Raw genomic sequence first — 13,145 nt, 5'->3', positions numbered from 1 at the left:
TGCTTTTACCAGCAACAATTTTAGTCTAAAAAACAACAAATAAAATGAACTTCTAGTTGAGAAACATGTGAACTTCTATTTGAGAGGAGTTCAAAGAAAATGAAAATTTAAGTAAATCACTAAAACTTTCACTATCCATGGGATACGTACGGAGTTCGTTACCTAACAGCTCCGCTACACTCAAACTGTAATGGTCGCGTGTTCTATCCACGCTCACATTTACATATTGTTAAAAGATTTTTGATAAAATTAAAATGTTATGGACGACGATCCTAAAATATGTGGATCCGTGGCGCAATGGTAGCGCGTCTGACTCCAGATCAGAAGGTTGCGTGTTCGATTCACGTCGGGTTCAAATGATGACTTATCATATCATGCGTAGAAGTTAAAAAGTTGTCTTCAGCGTGGGGTTTGATTTTTGGTTCAAAATTTATGTCTGAATCGAGGACCTTTGACTCTTAATAAATTTACTTACTAGATTAAACTGTGAGAGAACTCAATTTTATAATTTAATAATTTAACTTACAAGTAGATAAATTCTTCGTAAACTTTTTAGTTAAATTTTATACTAAATTAAATTAACTTGCAATAAGATTAAATTTGTAGTTAAATTCTTGAGCGTGCTGGTTTTTTATACTAAATTAAAATAATTTAACTTACAATAAGATTAAATTCCATAAATAATTTTTTTAGTTAAATTTAAGTGTTATTAAAAAATATATATGACTTTATTAAAATAATTTTAAATATATATAATAATTATATTGTCTAACCTGGGACGTGTCTGAGAGAACTGAATTTTATAATTTTAAATTAAATTAAAATAATGTAATTTATATTAAGATTAGATTCAATTATATAAATTCGTGTCTAAGAGAACTGATTTTTATAATTTTAAATTAAATTAAATTAATTTAACTTACATTAAGATTAAATTCAATTATATAAATTCTTCTTAAATTGTTTAGTTAAATTCTTGAACGTACTGGTATTTTTTTTTAATTATAATCTCTGGGCGAGGACTGAGGACTGAACACAGGTCCTTTAGTGAGAGACAACTAAATTTTATAATTATAATTTTAAATAATTATAGTTTTTCAGATTATAATAAGATTAGATTAGATTATAAAAAATTTCCTCAGTGAGATATTAAATTATAATTAAAAGTAATATTTATTTTTATATACAAATTCAAATGTACGTGTTATTAAAAAGATATATGATTTATTGAAAATAGTTTTGGCAAGATAAAGAAGGGATTTTTGGTTTTGGAATATAATTTTGATTTTGGAATATAATTTAAAAGTAATATGATTGGATAAGAATTTATTTTTAAAATTTAAAAATATGAATGAAATTTGAACTCTTAAATACTTGTACTTTTAGTGAAATGCATAATTACATATATAAGAATCTTGATTTCGATCACTAGAAATAGATACGAAATATAAGCATACTCGACATAAATGCATATATTATATATGTCATTATGGTCATTTTAGTCTTCTGATAGCTCGATCTACCTTGTGGCTATTATATATGTCATTATGCTTTAAGGCTCAACCATTTGTACGGGGAGATATGTCATTCTGCATGAATGAATTATATATGTAATTACGCATCAAAACCTCCGCCTCCTCTCCTCTCCCTCTCCCTTAAGGTCGAGCAACTAAAGCTTCAATTTACTTATTGGGTGGGGGGGCTTAAGGTCCCCCGTTGCCGGTTTGGGTTTGCTTATTGGGTGGGGGTTATGGTCGAGCAACTAAAGTTCCTCTCCTCTCCTTATCAGTCGAGCCCCGTTGCCGGTCCTTATCAGTCGAGCCCCGTTGCCGGTCCTTATTAGTCGAGCCCTGTTGTCGGTCCTTATCAGTCGAGCTTGCTTAAGCATCCTCATGGGGCCTAATTATTAGGATGCGTAAGCATGCTCGACTGTTAAGGAGAGGGAAATCTTGAAAAACCTTCGCCAAGAGAAAATGCTGAGTAGGGGCGGGCTTGGGTGGTGGGCTTATGGTCGAGCCTTAAAGCGCATCTTTAATTGTCCTTTGTCAGATGCGGATCCATCTGTGTGGTAGGCGCTGCCTCCATATAGGGGAGGTTTCTATGTGGGCAGCCCGAGAGAGCTGCGAGCACGCATAATCAATCGAGTGGAGGCCGTATCCTTTCGGGTACCAATGAAATAAGGTTATTCAATCCATTCTCAAAGGTCGAGCAGACCTGTTAACTACAACACGGACACCCTGTTCTCACTGAAAGCGGTAAGAGAATACCTAATGTGATTGATAAGTAAATGATGCTCACCCCTGCTATGGAAGGCCAACCATGCCTACCCATGGCGCCTAGCCCTCGGTGATTCCGTCCACCCCACCTTCAATCATTTACTCAAGTTGGTCATGACCAATTAGGTCATTCCCTCAGCAAGCAATATGATCGGGGAAAGCCAATAATGGGGAATAAAGTGAGATGAGGGCCAAATCGATCCGATCGATCTGTAGTATGAAGTAGAGATTGAGGGGCAAGGCTTAAATCACATTTAAGTCAAAGCCACAAGTTGCTATCGCCTGTCCCGAAGCCCGGGAGGTCCTCCGAGGACCGGACGGGGCCCGACTCAAAGCAAGCAGCAAAGTCAATCCATCCATCCAGCAAGCATTCAATCAAGGAGGCAACGAAGGTGGGGTGCCAAGAACAAGGACCTACTTCAAATATGGATGGGGAAGTGATTCCAAACGACTCCCCTATTCCTATAGATAGAGGCAGCCATTCTTTGCATTCTCTCCCCTCTGGTGGGGAAAGGCAGCGGGGAAAGAGAGGCGCCCCCCATATATCTTGCCTCTCTGGGGTCGTGTGAAAAGAGAAGGAATGAGAGGAATCAATATCCTGGGTAAGTGAGTTCTGGGTGGGTGATATGCCTACCAGGGGACGCATCCTGCGTGGGTTGGGGTAGGTTATAGGCCTACCTGAGCTATGCATCTGTATAGTGAGCCTACCTAGGTATGCTTTTGGTGGGTCTACCTGGGTATGCATTAGGGGGACAGAATCTTCACCAAGTCTTCCCAAGAACCTATAGGGGTGGATTCCTTCATAGTGGTGGGCGACTCCCATATGTGATGGTTCATTCCCCATAGATAGTGGTTTGTTCCCCAAATGTGAAAGAAAGCGCTCTCTATCTAGAATCTGAAGAGGGTTTCCGCCTTGGCCCGTCCTTTCGAAGAGAAACAGTAGGTAGGCCCACCTGGTAAATAAAGGATAGACCGAGTGGGCTACCTTTCATTCACATACTCAATGGGTTGGTCCTCCTTCCTATAATAGAGTAACCAATGATTCTATCCTTAGCCCAATGATTCTCTCCACGGGAGGGGAAGAGCTTATTAACGGGGAGGGAAATGATGAATTTGATTCTATCCTTAATAAAAACAGATTGATATCTATCCCTGGAACCTTCTTATGTAGTGGTGCCAAATGGTTAGAAGATAAGGGATGGCTTCAGAACACATAGGATCGGATAGGTCTTTAGCACCCCAGCCTTTAGCAGAACGTAGATAGGCCTTTAGCAACTCCCCCTAAATGTAGATAGTTTATTAGCCACGTAGATTACGGAAGAAACATTCCTTTTTAGAAGGGGCAAGGTCAAAGGATGGTCAGAAATGATGAAGTTGATTGGCTCAATCCCCAATAGAAGGAAGGCAATAAACTTCAAGAGAAGCCTACACCACCTTACCTTCTAGCTAGCGATTTGAGGGAAGAAATATGGATGGGTTTCTCCTTACCTTTCACTAGCACAGTAAGGACCTTACTGCCTGAAAGGATCTTACCTTGACACCAGCCGACACAGGACCTTACCTGACTGCTCTAGGGTTGCCCTAGTAAGAACCGTCTGCCCTCTAGAATCTTAGCTTCTCAGTACTTCGTACCTCTCTATTTGGTCTCGCCTGCTTGCGCATGATGGCGGCCCTCACCCATATGATGAGTGCGCGTTAACACACCCTTTGGTCTGAGCCTTCCTCCCCCTCCTGCTAAGGGAGAGCTACTCCGTTCCACCGCCATTCATGACATCCCTTGAATATAGATAGATATCAATTCCTCCATCCTTGTATATTCTTTCTCCGAAGCTCGGGTACGTACGGTCTGTGTGCCGTTTTTTCTCTATACCATGAATGAAGAAGAACGCGTAAAGGATCCGTGTCGTGTGTTTGTGGTTTTTTTATGTAGTTATTCATCTCCATTTCCAGTGAGTATTCTCCATATAAAAGGAGTAGGGTTTTCAGTTCACCACACCGATCCATCCCCCTCTATTCTATTGCATGTTCCCAGTTCAAGCATTTCCTATCTATATTTTCCTGTCCCCGATTCCTATCCCCCTCTATTGCATGCTCCCTCCCCCCAGGCCTTGCATCTCCTATTGGCCCGCCCGCCTTATGCCGCTTGACCTACCTTAGAGGCCCCGGCGGATTGCCGACGATAAACAACCAACCGATCTAATCGCTGGGTAAGGTGGGTTAGTAGAGTAGGAAACACATAAGAAAAGGCAAGTGGGGTAAAGGTAAATAGGAAGAATGCCTGCCTTGCCTAGCTCCTAAGAATCTATCCTTTCAGCCAGTGTTAGCCTGTGCAATGCTGTATGAAAGCCCGTCCAAAAGCTCCTCCTCTATTGGAAGCCCTTCCTTCCCTTACAAGGCTATAAGTTGGGGGCATTACAAAGGTTGGGTAAGAAGAGTGGTAAAAAGTGAAGGTTTGTAGCATGGAAAAAACATGAATCCTTCCAACATATAAAGGTTCAATTTACTTATTGGGTGGGGGGCTCATGGTTGAGCCTGCTTGCGCATCATAAATGATGTGAAAAAGGAGGACCCGGAGGGATGGAGTCACTCACTATTCATATGGTGAGGTCGAGGGAGAGGTGATTTCAACTACCGCAACATATATAAAGAAATATGTCATTTCCCTCGGGGATTGGGGTGGGCGGGTAATAGTGGTCGAGTGTGCTTACGCATCCTCAGGAAAGGTACCAAAAAATGACTATAAAATGACTCTAATTGACCCCAATTTCAAGGACAAATAGGAATATTCCGAATTCAAATAACCGCATCATATATAATGATATTCATCGAAATTGGTAACAAAAGGCCCGTAGTGACTCGACCGAGGTTATGAGGTCGAGGAACTGATCTCTCTTCATCTCAAGTCAGATTTCATCATCCGTGAGTATGACTATGACATCGAATCCGAATCGATCATGACTGTAATGACATATATAATAGATGCATTCTCTACTAAAGCGTAATTACGTATATAATGAGATTGATTTCGGTAACTAGAGGCAGCCTTGAGCCATATCTCAACCCCCAAAAATAAAGCATCTCAATCTCTGATCAGTTCAGATCGAATCGGATAATGAGGGAGATCGTCATGAATTCGATCATGACCGTAATGACATATATAATGAATGAATGCATAATGAAATCTCTTAGAGATGCATTCTCTACTAAAGCGTAATTACGTATATAATATATCGAATTCCTCACATAACTCATAGGGTGACCGGGCAGTGTCAAACGCTCCTGCATCAAATAATCATGTCGGCCATGTCAGCCGCAACCTCAGTCAGCGCATAAGGATCAGCTGAATGGTGCCTTCCCAAAGGTTGGTACGAGAGCCAAGCCCGTACACGAAAAGGGCCAGGATCTATTCCATAAGACCCTGCTTGTTAGGGGGTCCAAGCCTTGAAATAGATATCCACCCCTCACGCGGATGGACTTTCGTGTATACTCTGACAGCCGTGGGAGTTCCAGAGAAAATAGTTGGGGAGGATCGTCCTCCTCGGTCAGGAAAGGGAACAATCTACCACTACTTGTGAAAAAAGACAGGTTTCTTGGTGGTCAGACCCAATTCTCGCTCACATCAGCCCACCAGCAGAAAGCCACCGAAAGTGGTAAGGTAGGTTGAAACTCATTTCTTTCTTTATTGCTCATTTATTTTCTTTTACTTCTTTCTCGGCCATATGAAGGAAGGTGGGAAGGCCCTAAAAAACTCCGTTCATTATCATCCCGGCTCGATAGGGACAACTATCCACCATTTGCCCTGTAGGCTAACTCATCACATCACTTCTCCCCATCTCAAGACCCCCTCCTTGTTGCTTCATCTCGAGGCTTCCTTCCCTTCCTTGGTCTCGCTTCATCGTCCTACTTGAACCCATCTTCTCACCCACTTGGCCACGGTAGCTCGGGTAGTGAATTATCCTCATCCTTGTACGATGTGCATATTTCTGGTTGCATTTTCGCTTTCTTTGACTGATGGTTGAATTGGATCGATCCTTTTCGGGGCTTGATTTGGTCGACCACGCTGCCCAGCTGGAACCAAGGGTATGCGTAATTTAAGGCCTTTCAAGAGTGTGTGATGAGAATCTGGAGAAGAGTTTCCTCTCCATATGAATAGAGAGCTCCTAACAGACATGAAGGATGAAATCTTTTCTTTATGCTGAATTTTCAGATTGAGGTGGGAGGTGGATACTCTTGATGGAAAGATTTCGTATCTTGTACCATCTTCCTGAGCCGGCTACAGGCTTGGGAGGCCCTACGCTGCGCATCGACATACCGTTTTCACTCATGTTCATGGGTTTGCTATTCGAGTCGGGTATAGCCGATGCGTTCAGGTGATTGTTACAGTCTCGGGCCTTCGGGGAGACCTTGTCTGATTACAGACAAGCGATTGACATACCTTGCCCTTCACCGGGTTCAACCTACCTACATGTTTGCTGATCATCCCATTCACTGATCGAATGGGAGATGGACCCTTAGTCTCAGGGATTCAGAACAGATCTGACTGAACTGATTCCTCCTGGTTATACGCAGATTGAGGGAAACTTACTTTTTAAACCGGGTGCACAAACTGATGGTTGGGCGGAGGCGAATCATCAGGGGTTAGGCGCCGTGGGATTGAGAGAGAGAGACATAACCTCCCACGGCGGGGATTCGATTCGGTTTGTGCGAAAACCCTAATATCTCAGATTGACTGTACCCTTCATTAAGTACTACCCACACTGGCTAATCAGCCTCATAAGGAATGGGAGGAGAGATTGAAAGGGGAGCTAGGCCAAATGAAGGATTTGATCGAAAAGCGACCTGATTGTGAAACCACATGCTCATATATAATGTAAGGGCACCGCCATACAGAACACAAGGTTACTACAGCACCTCACAGAGGCATAATGACAAGACAGAGGCATAATGACATTCATTGCCAGTCAGAGCTCAGATGGGCTCATTGGCTGGGCTCGGATGGGCTCATTGGCTGGGCTTGGATGGGATACTCGGATACTGAACTGGGCTCGGTTTATCAGCTACTCAGCTTGGATACTCAACTGCGCTACTTGACTTGGTTGGATACCGGGTAGATTGGGAAAGACTACGCTGGGATACTCACATGGGCTACTCGACTGGGAACAAGGCCTTACTAAAGCCACCGCTCTACCTTTCCCCGATTATTCCCAGGAAATAGTAGGTAGTGTTACTAGCCAGGAGTCCTTGCCGCAATTTCAGTGTGTCTTTCGTGCAAGGAAATGGTGGGATACTACACCTCTATATTGGGTATGTTGGCTTGAAAGGGGACTTAAGTCAAGGTGTCCCTTCTTTAGACCTCGTCAGTAGTAACCATGAGAATAAGAGAAATTGTCGAAGAACTACAACTAATTAGAACTAACTGTATGGACAAGGCTTTCACTTTTTAATTTTCAGATTATGCTGATTGCATAGATTACACATTCAAATGGAAAAGTTTCAACCTCACACTCGTAACCTCGTATGAGCCCCTCCGGTCGTAGAGATGCAATATTGTATATCTATGTATTGATTAGAGTCAGTACCACTAGCTATACTACAAGCCTTAGTTTCGATGGAATATGGGTCATTCAACCCCCTAAACCATAAGTGGTTTCATTGTTCAACAACCTCAAATGATACATTGTTCAAATGGAAAGGTTACACATCTAAATGCGATATCTTATATTAGAAATGTATTTATTTAAAGCCTACAGGTAACCTACTTATATTCTCCTTCCTATCAACTATGGAAGTGGGTATGTCAATGAGAAGACACTTTGACTTACAATGGACAAGTTCAACAATGGGTGGATAAGAAGTTAGGGGAATTATGATAGATGTTATCTACAACCTCAATGGGGACTACTCCGTTGTTACCTCTGGCCTATCCGATATGGCAACATAAGCAGAATATTCAGTATTTCTCCTTCCTCTAAACTATGGAAGTGGAGGGTGCAAGGGCATACCTCTCATATGGGTGGTGTATACGCTCATTATTAGAGTAACCAACAACATTGGAGGACTAATGGCAAGGACGTAGTATCGATGCGACTCCAAGTTCAATGTATAGATGTGGGTATAACACCCCTATTGGTAGTGGAACCTCATAGTGCCAAGGAAAGTGAAAGTAGATATGCGAGTTTGGTCTAACCTCTTCAATCGAAATCCTGCCACTAGTTCAACTTGCGGAAATGGTCATGTTCATTAATAATACAATCTCCTTTTGTCTCCCGATAGCTCTCCCATGATTCCTCGAACCCATCCAAATTAGGTTGTGACAATGGATAAACGCCAAATGATAAGGTTTTCAAATCTGATTCCAACTAAGCCATATTGCCTGGGCCAAACCAGCAGGGCAGATATTCTATTTCAAATTGTTGATTCCCATCGGTTGGATCACACACTGTAGGAATAGTAGTAGTAAACCCCATTCATTGGAAGTGTCCAACAAACTTCTTTGTTGTGCCTGCCCCGAGAAATAGGACTAGGAGACGCATAGAATGATGGTAAACATCAGCAACAATCTCGTTCGGCGTAGTATAGATGGAGACCTTGTCCTTGAACTAAGGATAGTAAGGCAAGTTTCGTTAGGAATGTTCGTTCGTCAAGGTAAGTTCAGAAGGAAGGGGTAGTAGTAGGTAGAACTGCTAGGTTCGTTCGTAGGCTGCATGGAGGAGGGTAACAGGAATAAGAAGGTCCCAATGAGGTCTAAGGTATAGGTTTCAAAGTATACTCCCACCAAAGGAGGCTTAGGTTCCAACAACGGTAAAGGTAAACATAGATATGTGAGTATCATAGTTGATGCTCCTTCCATTAGATCAAATGAGCGAAAGTTTCGAAATCAATATGTCCCAACCAAACGAACCAACCATGGATTCTTCGGACGGAAACACCAGTAGTTATGACACTACTCCAGTAGTTCTGGAAATATGGATAAGAATAATCACATATATAACTGAGATAATACCTATGTCTTAGATCAGACCTATCTCTTACCATCCATATATAATAGTAATATATTATTGAGCATGGATTTCAATAACATTGTAGTAGTAATGGCATCGAATATGGAGACCATGGTATTGGGTGGTGATACCTACAGCCTCAAATTGGGTACTATATTCGGTTCCCTCTGGCCTATCCAATAAGGCAGCATCAGCGGATGTGATAACCCCAATTACTCCCACCCCAAGAATCATGTTGGATGTATGTAACACCCAACCCAATGGATTTCCCACCACAGGGCCTCATGATGCACGTTATCAAACCACAGAAACATAATGAACACACCCTTTGAGGAGGTTTGGGATGTCCCAACCTTTCGAACAAACCCCATGGATTCAACTTTTTCTCTATTATGGAGATAATATGGATAAGAATAATCACCGATATAACTGAGATAATACCTAACTCTTATTCTTGCCCAACCAACGATTTGTTTGTTGTGCCTCCTGCCCCAACCGAACCTGAGGCCATTGAGAAAGAAAGAATCTTCTTGTCTGGCGGGTAATGTAAGAAAGAAAGTAGTATCTAGTGTTGTACTACATGGAAACTATTAATGCATGAACTAATAAGTCTATTAAGGTGCCCCCATGACTTACTTACTGGCTAGTAGTTGGACTATAAAGGCAAGTAGGAGAAAGTTTACAGGCAAGTAGTAGTAGAGAGCTTACGGAAACAACTAGTAGTAGTTCTTACCACTACAGCTAAGGAATCAAGATATCTATTCTATCTATAATTGTGGAGAAATATGATAATAATGTGGACATATATAACTACCCTCTATCTCTTCCCCCATTGTATTAGCAGCGGAGCCTACTAGGGATTATAGCAGCAAAGAGCTAGCTAGCTCCCCATGGAGGAGATTATTCCCATTGGATTATTCCAGGGATATAGATTTCTTATCAAGGACAAAGTGAAACGTAGATATGGCGGTATCATATGTTTTATTTCCCAATTGGAAATGTCATCCGACCCCCCTAAAAACTATGTTTCATTGATGAACAACCTCAAATTAGATGAAGTTGGTCATCTTGCGCCAACCAACAAACTTATTTTTGTGCCTGCCCCGACCGAACCTTAGGTCATTTATAACTAAATATTTTCTGGTAATCTAATAAAGAAGGGAAATATATATAGTGTGTTACATGGAACTTCTTAATGCATGAACTAAGATAGCTCCCCATTAAGACTAAGATATAGGTCCTTATTGACTAAGGCTGCCGGGACTTACTCCAAGGCTTAGTAGTAGTTGGACTAATAAAGGGCAGGTAGGTGGTATAGCTTACAGAGAGGAAACAACAACTAAAGGTATTTCTTTAGTCCCATGCCTAAATCTGTAGTCCACGGCAAGAAGAAGCCTTAAGATACATTGAATCCTGGCATCAACAAGTACCAGCATTTAGTAGTATGAAGTAGTACCGGTCGGCGAAGTGGGAAAGGGTGGTGCTAGGATCACCTCAAATGGACAAGTGGAAAAGTGAAACCCTTCCCCTCGTACCTCGGGAAAGTCACCTCTGGGTTGTAGATATGCAAACTGACTTACTTAACGCAGTAGCAGAGTTACCAATGGCAAAGTAGTAGTTTCCAATGGTTTAACCTGTTAGGTCCCACCCCAACACAGCAGACCTATAGCAACATGTCGAACCTGTGAGATAAGCCCGCAACAAACAACACTGGGGGGTACCACTTACCCCTTTCAACCTCGGCAAAGCAATCGACAGCTAAACTTTATATGCTGGTAACACATATGACTGGCAGCTGCTGGGGCTGTATTACAAGGAACCTCTGACAATGTGGTCGATGATGAGACACTAGCTATTGGCTTACCAGCAAGAAGCAATTACCCTCCTGGGTTACTATCGGACTTATGGGCAGCTTGACTATTGTCGACCACTGGGAATGGAATGTGGACTTGCAATGCTCGGCTCTATTGTGGTTTAAACCACTCACTATTTGGAACTTATCCAACACTTAGTTTGTGTTTCCTGGGCCAAACCAGAGGCTATAATATTTAGTTCAGAAGGAATACTAGCCTATTGGATGTGAAATATGTCCCAACCAGACACGGTTACTTATAGGGGAATGGGTGCTATCACCAAAATATGGGGACAAGTTCGATGTAGATATGTGCGAGCATATATGAATAACCTGAGTAGATATGCAATAATATAAGCTCTTCCTCTAGCCAAAGGTTAGAGCACAGGCCATCCATGCTCAACCTATAAGCCAAGGGGGAAACTATATGAAAGGTAAAGGGTATAGTTTATTAGCCATAATCTCATTTTTATATCCCCGATGAGGATTCATATTTCCCCGAAATATGAGGTTTGGCAAAAGGATGCGTAAGCAGGCTTGACCAAAGGGAAAGGCCCGGAGGGACTCGAATGACGTTATGAAATCGAGGCTCGGAGGGACTCGACTGAGGTACCAAGGGAGAGGAAAACCACCAAATGAGCGAAGGTTTTCAATATGGTTCACCCGAACCAACACATATGGAAACGGGTTGTCTATTTAGGGAGGTGCATAGTATCACCTATTAAACAACAAGGACGTATATATGTGATATCATCAGAATATCCGACATTTTGGAGAATATATATGTTCCCAAAATATTAGATTCATCTGGTTTTATACATGTTTTTTATGCATCATATATAGCGGGAATGGTTATAGAAAACTACTACAGCTTATTCACTACTAGGAGTGGCATAAAGGCAGTGATAGAGTCGTAGAGAGCTTAGACCGAGTAGTCTAAGAGTTTAGATATTAGGAAACTACTAACTACTAGATGCACTAAAGAGCTACTATAGTATGGTAATAGGAGTTATAGATAGAGAATCAGAACGGCAAGAGATTGAACTTACGGACTGGATCTACGGCAAGAGAAAGGTTGAAATAAAGCTAATTTCACCTGACACAAAAGACCTAATACTCAGGCAAGTGTCATAGGGGGAGCCAACACTATGCTCTATTTTTCACCATACCGTGTCACAAATTAAGGCAAGTCTATAAGGCTTGTGAGCTTGTAGGAAGGCGCTCATACCTATTAAGTAAGGCTTGAACTATCTATTTTGAAGAGTTAGTTAATGGGGAAGAGATTGAGAAATGACATCTTTTGTACTTGCCATGGAAAGGACGTAGGGCTCTAAAGACATAAGGAGGGCGAGGACGTATCAATGCGATATCATATAGTAACACGTAGGACCATATGGATTGAATGGGCATGGCTGTTCTTCCCGTATGGAGCCCCCTAGCAATAATGGTGACTAGCAACTATGGGGTGGCACTGCTGCCCGGCTGCATGTACAATTCGGTCGTGGTGGAGTTTCTTTCTTGCTGGTATGATGGCTAAGTCCACTGGTAAGGTCTCCCTGGCAATATATCCTAGTCTAGTCCTCCTTCATGTTCGTGGTTCAACCCTTATCAAGAGAGGTGAGTCAAATTGGATGGACAGGTTCAACGTATAGATGCAAGTATCGACCTGTACAACAAGGGGGACCCCGAAAGGGTGTTCATGGATAGTTCTGTTGTGAAGGCATTTTCCTCTTATCCTTCCTCTAAGCTAAGGGGATCACCTCAAATGGACACGTTAAACGTAGAGTAGATATACGAGTTTGGTCGAGCCTCTATCGACACTTCTTCATCCTGCACCTTGAATGGAAAAGGTAAACGTATATATGCGAGTATGTGTGTATGAGGACTTACTGTATGTGTAGCTCAATTAGACCTCCTATCTATACACGTTATGGGAATCGGGCTCAACAACTAGGGAATGGGGAGAGTAAATGGGGCTCACCAAGAACTGGACTGTAAGGTCTCCCCTCTCTATAG

General features: G+C 42.1%; 1 non-coding gene across 1 annotated transcript; it reads left to right on the top strand.

The window, feature by feature from the left end:
- The first annotated feature begins 283 nt into the window (after positions 1–283).
- TRNAW-CCA (transfer RNA tryptophan (anticodon CCA)) lies at positions 284–355 on the top strand. Its single transcript has one exon. It is a non-coding gene; the product is annotated as a tRNA-Trp (tRNA).
- Positions 356–13,145: the final 12,790 nt, after the last annotated feature.

The sequence above is a fragment of the Pinus tabuliformis genome, chromosome 5_1, assembly GCF_031772625.1.
Source record: "Pinus tabuliformis cultivar Carrire ecotype Pingquan chromosome 5_1, CPIR1, whole genome shotgun sequence".
NCBI lineage: Eukaryota > Viridiplantae > Streptophyta > Pinopsida > Pinales > Pinaceae > Pinus > Pinus tabuliformis.
Note: the sequence above shows the minus strand (reverse complement) of the source record. Positions and strands in the feature narration are given on the sequence as shown.